Here is a 15,481-nt window from a genome sequence, read left to right as displayed (position 1 = left end):
AAAAGTGAATTGCAAAAAACTAGTCATATGGGTTATACTTTCAATGAAATTCTCAATGGTAGATTTATCCCCTTCCCATAAGAAACACATATCATCTTGGTGTCTTGTATACCAGATGCTGTGTCTCTTAAAAAGAGGGTTATTAAATAAAAGTGATCTCTCCCAATATGCCATGACACAGTTCGCGAAACTCCCTCCACAGGGAGAACCCATGGCGACTCCAGTTTTTTGTAAATATATGTTGCCATTAAAACACATAAAAATTGTTTGACAACACTATGTCCAGCAAAACTTCGATTACATAAATATCTTTGTCATCCATACCTTTAATGGTAAGGAATTCCCTTACCCATTCAATTCCCAACTTTTGGGGAATGACTGTGTATAGGTCCTTTTTGTCTACTGTTAGAAAAATGTGGCCATCGTTGTAATCAAGACCATTAATAACTTCCAAAAAACTCCAAGAATCATGACAAATCTGATGTTCACTTTTTATGAGTGGTTTTAGTTTATGATCTACTAGTTTGGCACATGCATAAGTAACAGATCCTTGTCCATCCACTATTGGTCTAAATGGGGGATTGTCACTATTTTTGTGTATTTTTGGAGATCCGAAAAGTGCTGGAATTCTTGGAGCTAACATCAATAGATAGTGATATATGCCTATGTCTATAATACCTTTCAAAAATAAATCCTGTAATATAGTATTTATTTTTCGATATGCACCATGTACTTCATTGATGCTTACTTTTTCATATACATCTGTTTCCAAATGCATAGCCATTTTTTTACAAGAAGTAATATCACTAGAAAGTTATCTCTCAATAATACAGAGATCTCTTACTAGGGCTACTGCCATATTGATAGCTATTTGGGTCTATATTATAACATTGAATTTTATAAAGTTTGAATATTATAATATTGAACCAGTTTTGTCGAACGCTGAAAACAGCGAAGGTGCAGAACACCAAATTCTTTCCCAGGGAAAGAATTTGGTGGGCCGTTGCTGTGGCTTCGCTGTTTTCAGCATTCCATATGATGGAGCGTTACAGGTCAGGTTCAGGTAAGTGTGCGATTGTGTGTAGGTTAGGGTTATTGGGTGGGTTAGGTGAGTTAGGTTTAGGGAGTGGGACAGGTAAGTGTGCAGTTGTGTGTAGGTTAGGGTTAGGGGGTGGGTTAGGTGAGTTAGGGTTAGGGCACGGGTGAGGTGAGTGTGCGATAGTGATGGACCTTAGGGTTGGGGTCGGGTTAAGGTAAGTGGAAAGCTAATAGTGTATGTAAAGTTTAGTTTAGATTTAGGTGTAGGATTTTAAGTGTATGTGTGTGGATTGCTGTTTTTTGTGGGTGTTTGTGTTGTGTGTATGTTTCTCAGAATAGCGATTTTTTCCCTGGGAAAAAAACTCGCTATTCTGACTATTCGATGTTTGCGGATTTCGATGTTTAGGGTTCTGTATTATAACATTCGATCTTTGTAGATTTTGATGTTATAGTATAGACCCTAGCTATTTATATAGGGTATTTCTGAAGGCACCTAAAAAGATTATATATGTTCCTTTCCTCTCTCTTGTTTGCTCTTTAATAGAGCCTGTTGCTCGCACATTCCACATCCATTTGTAAAAGAGTGGAACAATAACTTTTGTTACATTGCGGACTCATAAAGTTTTTCCATGTGCATTTTGTCCCATGGCTGCTGTCTATCACATTCTCTCTAATCAGACCATAGCAACACTCATGAGTTCTCTAGATGGGCTCTTTTTAAGCATGCATGAGGATATTCATGTTCCTATCCTCGGTCATTCATCCACTGGGTTTGCAGCATATCTCTCAACTGTCCAGAATTTCCCAGAATGTCCAGATTTTTCCTTCATATGTTTGGTCTGTTACACGTACAATTTGTAGTTTTCTGTCAAACTGTTAAGGACTGCTCAGACAAGCTCCTCGTGGTCCTGCAGAGTGGTCCTAGCTACAGAGAACTCAGAAAAGCGACTACTTTCTGTATTTAAGTATCTTTGCTTTTTTTTTCACTTGGAATAGCTTCTGTAGCTTACCCTGAACTAGCTTGAACTGTTTTTTTTTTAACTGTTTGCTGCATTATTTTAAAATCTGCACTTAAAGCTACTTTTTAGTCGAATTTGATCGAAAGTTGGTTTGTTTGTTTGTTTAATTTAACTGTTGAGGCTGCCCACTAAAGTGTGCTTGCCTGTGTAACTGATTTATCACTGTTTCTGCACTTTCTGTGTGTTTCTATCAAAAAAACAAAAAAAATAATCCTTGTTTTCCTGCCTCTCCTCGACTAGTTTAGACCAGTTTACAGGCATTGCTGTATTCTGGGCTGTGGTATAGTTCCTGTGTTGTCCATTACCTTACTTGGATAGAAGGAAGTTTCTTTGCTCACCAGTGGGAGTGGGGAGCCTTGTGCAGCCTAACTGTCACTGTAGGAAGTGACCTAAGCACAAGAAGCTGTAGTAATTGGTTGTTTTGGACCATTTCTAGCCCTTTTGTAGTTCCCTGTTTAAAATCCGCCTCCGAGCGTTTTTTTCTGGCTATACTGCTCAGACAAGCTCCTCGTGGTCCTGCAGAGTGGTCCTAGCTACAGAGAATTCAGAAAAGTGACTACTTTCTGGATTTAAGTATCTTTGCTTTTTTTCAGTTGGAATAGCTTCTGTAGCTTACCCTGAACTAGCTTGAACTGTTTTTTTAACTGTTTGCTGCATTATTTTAAAATCTGCACTTAAAGTTACTTTTTAGTCAAATTTGATTGAAAGTTTGTTTGTTTGTTTAATTTAACTGTTGAGGCTGCCCACTAAAGTGTGCTAGCCTGTGTAACTGATTTATCACTGTTTCTGCACTTTCTGTGTGTTTCTATCAAAAAAACAAAAAAACAAAAAATAATCCTTGTTTTCCTGCCTCTCCTCTACTAGTTTAGACCAGTTTACAGGCATTGCTGTATTCTGGGCTGTGGTGTAGTTCCTGTGTTGTCCATTACGTTACTTGGATAGAAGGAACTTTCTTTGCTCACCAGTGGGAGTGGGGAGCCTTGAGCAGCCTACCTGTCCCTGTAGGAAGTGACCTCAGCACATGAAGCTGTAGTAATTGGTTGTTTTGGACCATTTCTAGCTCTTTTGTAGTTCCCTGTTTAAAATCCACCTCGGGGAATTTTTTTCTGGCTATACTGCTCAGACTAGCTCCTCGTGGTCCTGTAGAGTGGTCCTAGCTACAGAGAACTCAGAAAAGTGACTACTTTCTGGATTTAAGTATCTTTGCTTTTTTTCACTTGGAATAGCTTCTGTAGCTTACCCTGAACTAAGATGAACTGTTTTTTTAACTGTTTGCTGCATTATTTTAAAATCTGCACTTAAAGTTACTTTTTAGTCGAATTTGATTGAAAGTTTGTTTGTTTGTTTGTTTAATTTAACTGTTGAGGCTGCCCACTAAAGTGTGCTAGCCTGTGTAACTGATTTATCACTGTTTCTGCACTTTCTGTGTGTTTCTATCAAAAAAACAAAAAAACAAAAAAAATAATCCTTGTTATCCCGCCTCTCCTCGACTAGTTTAGACCACTTTACAGGCATTGCTGTATTCTGGGCTGTGGTGTAGTTCCTGTGTTGTCCATTACCTTACTTGGATAGAAGGAAGTTTCTTTGCTCACCAGTGGGAGTGGGGAGCCTTGAACAGCCTACCTGTCCCTGTAGGAAGTGACCTAAGCACAAGAAGCTGTTGTAATTGGTTGTTTTGGACCATTTCTAGCTCTTTTGTAGTTCCCTGTTTAAAATCCGCCTCTGAGCATTTTTTTCTGGCTATACTGCTCAGACAAGCTCCTCGTGGTCCTGCAGAGTGGTCCTAGCTACAGAGAACTCAGAAAAGTGACTACTTTCTGGATTTAAGTATCTTTGCTTTTTTTCACTTGGAATAGCTTCTGTAGCTTACCCTGAACAAGACTGAATTGTTTTTTTAACTGTTTGCTGCATTGTTTTAAAATCTGCACTTAAAGTTACTTTTTAGTCGAATTTGATCGAAAGTTTGTTTGTTTGTTTAATTTAACTGTTGAGGCTGCCCACTAAAGTGTGCTAGCCTGTGTAACTGATTTATCACTGTTTCTGCATTTTCTGTGTGTTTCTATCAAAAAAACAAAAACAAAAAAATAATCCTTGTTTTCCCACCTCTCCTCGACTAGTTTAGACCAGTTTACAGGCATTGCTGTATTCTGGGCTGTGGTGTAGTTCCTGTGTTGTCCATTACGTTACTTGGATAGAAGGAAGTTTTTTTGCTCACCAGTGGGAGTGGGGAGCCTTGAGCAGCCTACCTGTCCCTGTAGGAAGTGACCTCAGCACAAGAAGCTGTAGTAATTGGTTGTTTTGGACCATTTCTAGCTCTTTTGTAGTTCCCTGTTTAAAATCCACCTCTGGGCATTTTTTTCTGGCTATACTGCTCAGACAAGCTCCTCGTGGTCCTGTAGAGTGGTCCTAGCTACAGAGAACTCAGAAAAGTGACTACTTTCTGGATCTAAGTATCTTTGCTTTTTTTTCACTTGGAATAGCTTCTGTAGCTTACCCTGAACTAAGATGAACTGTTTTTTTAACTGTTTGCTGCATTATTTTAAAATCTGCACTTAAAGTTACTTTTTAGTCGAATTTGATCGAAAGTTTGTTTGTTTGTTTGTTTAATTTAACTGTTGAGGCTGCCCACTAAAGTGTGCTAGCCTGTGTAACTGATTTATCACTGTTTCTGTACTTTCTGTGTGTTTCTATCTAAAAAACAAAAAAACAAAAAAAAATCCTTGTTTTCCCGCCTCTCCTCGACTAGTTTAAACCAGTTTACAGGCATTGCTGTATTCTGGGCTGTGGTGTAGTTCCTGTGTTGTCCATTACCTTACTTGGATAGAAGGAAGTTTATTTGCTCACCAGTGGGAGTGGGGAGCCTTGAGCAGCCTACCTGTCCCTGTAGGAAGTGACTTCAGCACAAGAAGCTGTAGTAATTGGTTGTTTTGGACCATTTCTAGCTCTTTTGTAGTTCCCTTTTTAAAATCCACCTCTGGGCATTTTTTTCTGGCTATACTGCTCAGACAAGCTCCTCTGGTCCTGCAGAGTGGTCCTAGCTACAGAGAACTCAGAAAAGCGACTACTTTCTAGATTTAAGCATCTTTGCTTTTTTTCACTTGGAATAGCTTCTGTAGCTTACCCTGAACTAGCTTGAACTGTTTTTTTTAACTGTTTGCTGCATTATTTTAAAATATGCACTTAAAGTTACTTTTTAGTCAAATTTGATCGAAAGTTTGTTTGTTTGTTTGTTTAATTTAACTGTTGTGGCTGCCCACTAAAGTGTGCTAGCCTGTGTAACTGATTTATCACTGTTTCTGCACTTTCCACTTTCTATGTGTTTCTATCAAAAAAAACAAAAAAACAAAAAAAAAATTCTTGTTTTCCCGCCTCTCCTCGACTAGTTTAGACCAGTTTACAGGCATTGCTGTATTCTGGGCTGTGGTGTAGTTCCTGTGTTGTCCATTACCTTACTTGGATAGAAGAAAGTTTCTTTGCTCACCAGTGGGAGTAGGGAGCCTTGAGCAGCCTAACTGTCCCTGTAGGAAGTGACCTCAGCACAAGAAGCTGTAGTAATTGGTTGTTTTGGACCATTTCTAGCTCTTTTGTAGTTCCCTGTTTAAAATCCACCTCGGGGCATTTTTTTCTGGCTATACTGCTCAGACAAGCTCCTCGTGGTCCTGCAGAGTGGTCCAAGCTACAGAGAACTCAGAAAAGCGACTACTTTCTGGATTTAAGTATCTTTGCTTTTTTTTCACTTGGAATAGCTTCTGTAGCTTACCCTGAACTAGCTTGAAATGTTTTTTTAACTGTTTGCTGCATTATTTTAAAATCTGCACTTAAAGTTACTTTTTAGTCGAATTTGTTCGAAAGTTTGTTTGTTTGTTTGTATAATTTAACTGTTGAGGCTGCCCACTAAAGTGTGCTAGCCTGTGTAACTGATTTATCATTGTTTCTGTACTTTCTGTGTGTTTCTATCAAAAAAACAAAAAAACAAAAAAAATAATCCTTGTTTTCCCGCCTCTCCTCGACTAGTTTAGACCAGTTTACAGGCATTGCTGTATTCTGGGCTGTGGTGTAGTTCCTGTGTTGTCCATTACCTTACTTGGATAGAAGGAAGTTTCTTTGCTCACCAGTGGGAGTGGGGAGCCTTGAGCAGCCTACCTGTCCCTGTAGAAAGTGACCTCAGCACAAGAAGCTGCAGTAATTGGTTGTTTTGGACCATTTCTAACTCTTTTGTAGTTCCCTGTTTAAAATCTGCCTTTGCACAGCTTTGCGCGGTTGTGCGCATAGCGCAGCACTGGTTAAACAAGGTTAAACTTCTTCTGGCTCCGCCAAGCCTGCTCTTCAAATTTTCCCTTAAGGAAGCTCTACTCTTAGTATAATCAGACTACTCACTATATTATAAGCCTAGCACTTGTTCTCAATACTTCTCTACTAGGTAAGCACTCTCGTACTAAGTAAAGCACTACATCTACCTACCACCCCTGTGAATATCCACTTCCCTTAAAGGTACAGCACTCCCTTATACTGTTCTAGCATGTTGAGTGGTAGATTACTGGCGTCCTCTCCAGTTCAGCTGGTCAATCTGGGTATCTTGAGACAATGCTACAATTGTCTCATGTACACAGACAACCCTCTCCTCCTCCCAACAAACACAAATACATGTGAGAGATGCAACTATATAGCCAAACTGGAGGATGAACTCTCTCAACTCAGGGCTGGCATGACCAGACAGGAGGAGATGGTAACCACACACACAACAATCCCAGTCCCACATAGACCTACCACAACTGCAAACCAAACACATAAAAACACAAAGACATACTCGGAGGCTCTAATAAAAAAACTTACCAAAACACCAGAGGCTCCCAAAGCAGACATCCAAAAATCCACCACCTCAAAACAAAACACATGCAACACATACTTCAATAAATCAGTGTGTCAACCAATCACAGCTCTTAAGGCCAAACACCATCCCTGATACACTAGTAATAGGTGACTCTATAGTCAGACACACTGATGTCCCGCTGACCAGGCTGAACAAGGAGAGGGTGACTGTGAGCTGTCTATCGGGAGCTAGGATCTGCCACATAACACACGCACTCAAGTCACTCCAAAGCAAGTACAAATATGAATCCGTCATTGTCCATGCTGGCGTGAATGACCTGAGACGTACCTCCCTGGACTACATGAAAAAAGACATAGAGGAGCTCTCCGATTATGTAGCCCAGGCTGGTATGACCCTGACCCTGAGCAGCATCTTGCCCTCACCAAGAATGATACCACAATACAAAGACAAGATGATCATCTTTAATAATTGGCTCAAGTACTGGTGTCATTCTAAGGGGATCCAATGTCTGTCTATCTGGGATGACATGTTGGACAAGCCACGCTGCTTCATAAGGGATGGCTTACACCTGTCCCCACTGGGCTTCCGTATATTGGCTAAGGCTCTTGCCACCCCCATAGTGCCTTTTTTAGGCAAGGCTCAAAAGACAAACCCACCTCCTTAGAAAACAAAAATGGGAAAAAACTAAGGGTAATGCTGCTCAACGCCAGAAGTCTAAATCTCAAGATGCAGGCACTCGATGCACTCCTCAGCATGGAGAACATCGACGTCTGTGCAGTAACTGAAACCTGGTTCAAGGCTCCTGAGAGCACCCCAGCACTACCAGGCTATACCTCGTATCATGCTTTTCGGCCCCAAAACCCGGGCCGAACCACAAAGGGAGGGGGAGTGTCCATATTCATCAAGGACACACACACCTCCAGGTTAGTAGCAACACATAAAGCATCAGAGACCATACAGGTGCAACTAACCATAGGCAAAACTGCTATACAACTGGTTGCATGTTACAGACCACCCTCCCAATCTCAGGAACCCCACTCAGCCTTTCTGAAGGCATTGGAGGATATGAATGTATCACAAAATGCCATCATACTGGGAGACTTCAACTACCCAAACATAGATTGGGTACATTATTCTAGCCCTAATACCCTAGCCCAAAGGTTCCTGGAATTCATAAATTCAAATGCACTGGAACAACTAGTCACCTCTCCCACTAGGGGAGATAATATACTAGACCTGATCATCACAAACATGGGGACAAAATGCTTCACACCGGAAGTATACCCCTCACTAGTGAGATCTGACCACAAACTAATCACCCTGGATATACATATCCCACCTCCACCCCCAGCACAAAAGACCACAGTGAAAAACTTCTCAAAAGCAGACTTCACTCTTCTTAAGACTGAGATGGTATCCTTTAAGCCTACTGTGCCAGTGGATACCACATCCCACAATGCGGAATCCTTCACAAATGCTTTCTATGGACATCTCCAAGAATGCATGGATCATGCAATCCCAAATAAATCCAAGTCCCTCTCCACCAAAGGCAAGCATCCTGTCTGGTGGACCTCAGCCATTAACAAATTGTATAACAAAAGGAAGCTACTGCACGTCAGAGCAAAATCCCATGAAGAGAAGACATCTCTGATCAACATTAGCAGAAAACTACATTCTCTCATAAAAACATCCAAGGCCAACTTTGAGAGAAAAATCGCTAAGGACACTAAAGATAACCACAAAGCCTTCTTCAGCTATGTTAGAAACCTGGGCAGAAACCCTCAGATATGCTCAGAGTTAGTTCACAACAACAAAAAATACACTGAACCCACAGATATTGCCAACATTCCGGCTGACAGGTTCAGTGCAAATTTCTCCCCTCCCTCACCCCCAAAAGAAGAAATACTTATCCCAGCTGAATGTAATCTCCCTGTCATCTCAGATGTCCAAGTGAGAACCGCCCTAAATAAAGCTAAAAACACAGCATCAATGGGACCTGACGGTATCCCGGGTTGCGTGTTACGTGAACTCCAAGAGGAGCTAAACCCACACATAAAAATGCTATTTAACCTTTGCCTTACTTCAGGATATGTACCTGAACACTGGCGTACAGCAACAGTGGTCCCACTCCACAAAGGGGGTACCTCTACAGACCCTGGGAACTACCACCCCATAAGCTTAAACAGCCTGGTCTGCAAAGCTATGGAAAGAATCATTATGGAACTCATAAACAGAGACATAGGGGACCTACAGACACTTGACTCCACCCAGGTCGACTTTGTAAAGGGCAGATCCTGCCTTTTGAACCTGGTTGACTTTTTCAAAACAGTCACTAGAGCCATTGATGAGGGCAAAGCAGTCCATACAGCCTACCTGGACTTGGCTAAGGCCTTTGACACAATACCCCACTCAGGCATCATAGATAAGCTCAACAGCTTAAACGTAAACCCTTATGTCACTAGATGGGTTGCAAACTGGCTAAAGGACAGAACCCATAAAGTTAAAATCGCTGGAGCAATGTCAGACTCAAAGCCAGTCACAAGTGGTGTCCCACAGGGATCTGTCCTGGGACCCCTCTTGTTCGGCATTTATTTCTCAGATGTTAAAGCAAACATGGGAGGGTTGTGGCTGATGAAGTTCGCAGATGACTGCAAACTAGGCGCCATAGTCGATACACCAGTGGACACATACATCCTACAAAAAGGCCTCACAGAAACAGACAACTGGTGCCAGAGTCACGGCCTTAAACTAAATGCCAAAAAATGTATAGTCATCCCCTTTGGGAAAAACAAAGTACCCACAAATTATCACATAGACAGCAACCCACTGAGTATGGAAAAAGTAATCAGAGACCTAGGGACCCAAGTTGACAGCGACCTCTCATTTGACACCCAGGTTGCCAAAGTGGTTAGAAAAACATTCTACCTTGCACACCTCATCATGAAGGGATTCACATCCAGATCCAAGGATGTCATTGTACCCCTATACTCCTCCCTCATCAGACCCATGATTGAGTACAATGCCCCATTTGGTATGTACCTCACCTGCATTTGCAACAGCTGGAGAGACCACTAAAGTACCTCACCAAGAGGATCAAGGGTCTCCAACATATGTCTTATTCTGCCAGACTAAAGAAACTTCAGCTCTATTCAGTAGCATACCGCCTGCTCAGAGGTGATCTCTGCCTGACGTACAAGGCCATGTCCAATCAGGATCTGATGGACATGCTCCACCTCAAAAAATCCAAATCCATCAGGACCATGAGAGCTAAAGACTTAAACCTCGGCACAAGTATGAATAGGGCATGCTGGAGGGATAGATTCATAACCCAGTGACTTCCCATGCTTTGGAACAAGATCTCAGTTCATATTAGGCAGAGCCCCTCACTGACTCTCTTCAACAGAAATCTTGATGAGTGGATGGGAGATCGTAAGTTTACCCCAGGGGTCACATCTGTGTCACTGCTAGACAGGGGCACACTAAACTAATTCTATTATATAAGGGGACCTTCATTGTGTCACTACTAGACAGAGGCATAGTATTCTAACTTTATTCTGTATATTTTTGTACCATTTCATGGGGTGGCAAAAGCCACATCACTATGGCTAGGCTTACAAATTCCCCAGGGCAGATAGCCTAGTACTATACTATGAAACTGTGAAACTACGAAGTCACAAAATAATGACAGACATTTCAGTTTCAGGCAGAATATCCTTCAGAAAAATGCAGGCTAAGGTGAAGCTTGTTATTCTAGCAATTTCCTAAATTAAAAAAAAGTAATATTTAAAATCTGTAACTGATTTTGGATCATCACTCATCCCAATATTTTTATCTTTATCCAGAATTATGGCACTTAAATTATGGCACTTACAGATTCAGACATATGATCTACAATGTTCCAGGTGCCTTCATCCTCTGGTTTAAGAAAGTATGGGTTATCTCCCAGACTGGAAACATAAGGCAACTTCTCTTATTCCATAGATCCAGAACTACATGATGACCTTTCCAGTGACAGCTGGGACTATGGGGTGGTTTCATATGCCCAAAGTCTCTGACTTGGTGGTTGACATGCACAACTGCATCCCTAAGAGTGCCATCTATGCCATCTCTCTATGCTTGTGCACTCCCACATATGTGTAGCAGAAGCTTACCTTTACCGGTTTGTGAGCACAAAATCCACACCACCTAGTCTACTGTCCCAGGTCATTCAAACTTTCACCTGAATGTTAACCAAGCTGATCATTGAGGCCACCATCCCTTCTACCAAGTTGGAAGGGTTAGCACAAGCCACTCAGTTTCCATTGCACCAGTGAGTTCTTCCAGTGTCTGAATTGCTAGTTAAACTTGGGTCATCTGTATCATAGTTAAGGTTTTATAAATATATGCTATAATCAGAGGTTAATGCATGTTCATAAGGATTTGATTAAAATCAGTATAATTGTCATCATCAGCCCACTTTTTCCTGTTCGTACATGGTCAGGGTATACTATCAACTGTCACCACATATCTCATTTTACAGCCACTTTACCACGTTCTTTGACAGTAATTCCCTACTGTCATTAAGTCTTCTTTCATACAGTCAATCCATCACCTGGATGGATGTCTTCATGTCTTATCGCCTTCTTTCTGTTTCTCCCAAATCTGTTTTACTAAATTGTCTTCTTCTCTATATATGTGACTGAACCACCATAATCTGTTCTCATTGACCTTGTCTGCAACTGGGGCTACTTTGTCTTCTGATCTGATAGCCTCATTTCTTTGTCTGTCCCACAATGTGCATCTTACTACCCATCACATGCACTTCACTTCCGTCAACTCTAGCTTCCTCAACCACTTTTCCTTTGCTGCCTAAGTTTCTGAGCCATACAATAGTAATGTCACACCTTTGTTTTGTACATCTTACTTTTCAGATTCTTTGGCATTCCTCTGTCACACACTAGCCCATACACTTTGTGTCAGTTGGCTGCAGTACCTCTGATTCTAGCTTTCACCATTTCATTCAGGCGTTCCCTCTTCACAACTCTAACTCCCAGATGCTTGAAGCATTTAATATGTTCCACTATTTCCCTTTTATCTCATATTTCAGCTTCATCTCATTTTCTCAAATTGTGTCCATGACCAAAATCCTGTCTGTACACAATTCCATTCCATATGCCTTCAGTTTTGCATTCCACTCCCCTGTCATTTTCCAAAGTTCCTGCTGTGGGTCTGCTCACAGTGCCACATCACCTGCATGCAGCAGCTTTGTTGGTCTATCCTTTCTAAACTTTTGCTGATGTAGTCCATCACCTGTATGAACAAGAGTTGGCCCTGATGCACATTCACTCCCACTGGGAACCACACCTTGAGTCCAAGCACTGTTCATACTTGTGTCATTGGGATCTTGCACAAATTACACCAATGATTCTGAGACTTCAGAGCATTGCAGGACTGCGCAAAAATTAGCTTTCTTAACCTTGTCCTATGCTCTATTCAAGTCTATGAATGTCAGTTGAATTATTTCCTCATCTGCCTCTTCTTTTTCATTATCGGTCTAAAGACATTGTGTTGGTTGTAGTGCATCCTGATTTGAAATCTAACAGCTGTCCTCTCATATTAGTTTCAATTACCCTTTATATGCATCTATTGAGTATCCTTCCCAGCACTTTTATGCGGTTTGACACCTCTATACTTGTCACAGTTGTGAAAATCCTCTTTGTTCTTATATACTGGCACTCTGTTTGTCCTACATTCATCTGTGAGACACCTCTCTGCCTTTAGTATGATGAGTTATTTCTCCCCAAGACACCCAACATCTTGATCATATTAGCTGTGGCTCGGTCTGCACCTGATGCTTTCGCTGACTTCATTTTCCATAGTGCACTTTGTTTTTCTAGGTTGGGTTCTCCTCCCCTTTCATCATAGGCTATGAATGCAGCAATACAGATTCTATGAACTTATGTCTGTCATTCATTTAGAAGCTCTTTAAATACTCTTCCATAATCCAGTCAGCAAACAGCTGCTGTGCCCCTTATGAATGGTGTCTCCAGGCTATTTTCTTTATTTTTTGTTATTGTCTTACTGCTTGTTAGAGCTTCTGTGAGCTATCTGTTGAGTCACTTTCCAGAACCTGGTAGCATTGGTAGAGTTTTTTATGCCTTTTTATTTGCTTTTGTGACTGGTCTCTTTTCTCTTTTGTTAGCCAGTCAGACTCAGTAGCCCATCTTTGCCTGGTTTGGCTTTCCTATCTCCCACTTCTGCTTGCACTCTTTCTTTTGATAGGTTCCTACACATTTGCATTCCACCCCCACCTTTTCTTATATTTCCATACCTGATTTAAAGTATATCTTTCTGACCACCTTCACGCATAGCGTTTTGAGATGCTGCCATTCTTCTTTTTCAGCTCCATAGTATTCTGTCTCCCTCTGCAGCTGCTAGCGCCACAAATACATTTTTTTAAATGCTGTGTTTTTACTCTATTCAGTTTCCATGTCTGTAGCCTAGTGTCTACTGACCTTGTAGTTTTCTCTCACCACTGTTGCTAATATTGTCCATCAGTTATTTATGCTGAATAATAATAATTTCACAGGGATGACATTGTAATATTTGATTTGACCCAAAAGCTCTTTCCTTACCTGGAAGAAGTCAACCTGATTTACATGCTATCCACTCATGTATGTGATCTTCTGCATGTCTGTCTTGGTAAATCATATGCTGACCACAATAGAAATATTTGTCTAGAAAGGCAGCTCCTTCATTATTCCTGTTTCCCACCCATGTGAACCAAAGCAATCCTCATATATAGTCCTGTCTGTCCCACTATTAACATTCAGGTTCTGCATTATCAAAATTAACTTATTTTGCCCTGCTATATTGAGTAAGTACTGCAACTACTGCCTAAATGTCCTCTTTTTTCAGTCATCACAGCCCTGCTGTAGAACAAAGGCCGAGGTCATGAAAACCGCCCCATCTTTTCACTAGCTTAGCTGATTGCTATAAATCTGTCACTGATTCTGATTACATCCCTCAGAGCCCTCAGAAGTCTCTCTTTCTTCCCCTTCACAATTACTATTACCATACAATTTCTAGTTTGCCCACCCCTAAGTAATAGATTCTGGGTCTCATCCAAGAGAGTTCACTGCATAGCCCAGTCACCTTGTCAACTTGGTAAACAAAATATCCAGTCTCCTCCTTGCCATCATGTCAGTCACTTCATCCTATCAGTGAACCCCTGTTCAACGCAGCAACTAATAGTTAAGTTTTGCCAAGTTGCTTGGTTTTATGTCCAGCTTCACTCAAAAGCTCAATCCCAAGTAAGCCACATACACTGAGTAACCAGTAGCATACTAACCTAGGGATGCTGGCATTTGTGACAGGAGAGAAATGATCATGAAGACCCCTCCTACCATTAGCATGGGTTTATGCTACAAGTCAGAACAGGCCAGGTCCTCAGGATATTAGCACCATCAGATACCAATGTCCATTTTGGTAACATTAGTCAACATGGCTATATTACCTACAGACAATTTTTACACAGCTATTAGCCCTGCTGCAGTGTGTAGTCTGTGGTCTGTGTTCACCCATCTATAGAATATTGTGCATTAAAGCTGAAGTGTAAAGCAATTGTTCCACATGACTCTTCTCCTGACAGGTCCCACATAGATTCTGTGCTGCTGCCCATGGCGCTCTTCATTTTAGGATGATTTCTGATGGCAACGCTTTTAAGATTAACTGGTATGGCTGGTGCTGAACTTGGAATCTTCCATCCTTGAGGGAGAACACCCAATATGTTCTGGAAGGTGGAAGGAACCCCTACAATTCTTGGAGAAGATGCAAACTCCACACATCTGGCAATCAGATGTTAAGATCAAGCCCTAAACCTTGTATTTGTGACACACATATCTCAGTTGTTATACTACTGTCTCCCCTCTGCCATTGTACCCCCCCCCCCCCATTTAAGCACATTATGGAACATTATGGAAAAAACAAATTCCCCACTGCCAAAACTAGATGTGTAACAAAACAAATTGTAGCATCTGCATCTGCATTTAGTGAGTAATGAGCAGTGACCACTAGTAAACAAGATTCACCTTAACACATGCTTAATATTGCAAGTTGAACAACAGAAATAAAAGATACATTCAGTGGTGTAACTATACAGGGGAAAAGAAAGAAAAGCAAGCGAAGAGGTAACATACCTAAGGGATTTTTGTTTGGGGGGGGTAATGTAGTGTTCACTGTGCAATAATGCCTTCTGAATATCCACAGTTTCAGCTGGATAGCAGATGGTGTGATAAGGTTGTCTTAATGTATGTAAGGGTGGGGTTCATATTTAAAAGGAGGACATTCCACAGTCTGTCCAGCTGTATCAAGTGAAAAGGAAAGCAGTTTTTAGTACTTAATAAATAAGCACCTATCCAGGCATGTCTAAGGGTCAGCTCCCGATGTTTTCTCCTGTCTACCTGATGAATCTGGGCATCTTGAAGCAATGCAGCAATTGCCTCATGTACACAGACAACTCTCTCCTCCTACCACCCAACACTACAACCTGTGAGAGATGCACTTATATAGCCAAACTGGAAGCAAAGCTCTCTGCACCCAAGACTGGAATAGA

Source organism: Protopterus annectens, chromosome 3.part1 (assembly GCF_019279795.1).
Source record: "Protopterus annectens isolate FY-2018-M chromosome 3.part1, PAN1.0, whole genome shotgun sequence".
Classification (NCBI taxonomy): domain Eukaryota; kingdom Metazoa; phylum Chordata; order Ceratodontiformes; family Protopteridae; genus Protopterus; species Protopterus annectens.
Note: the sequence above shows the minus strand (reverse complement) of the source record.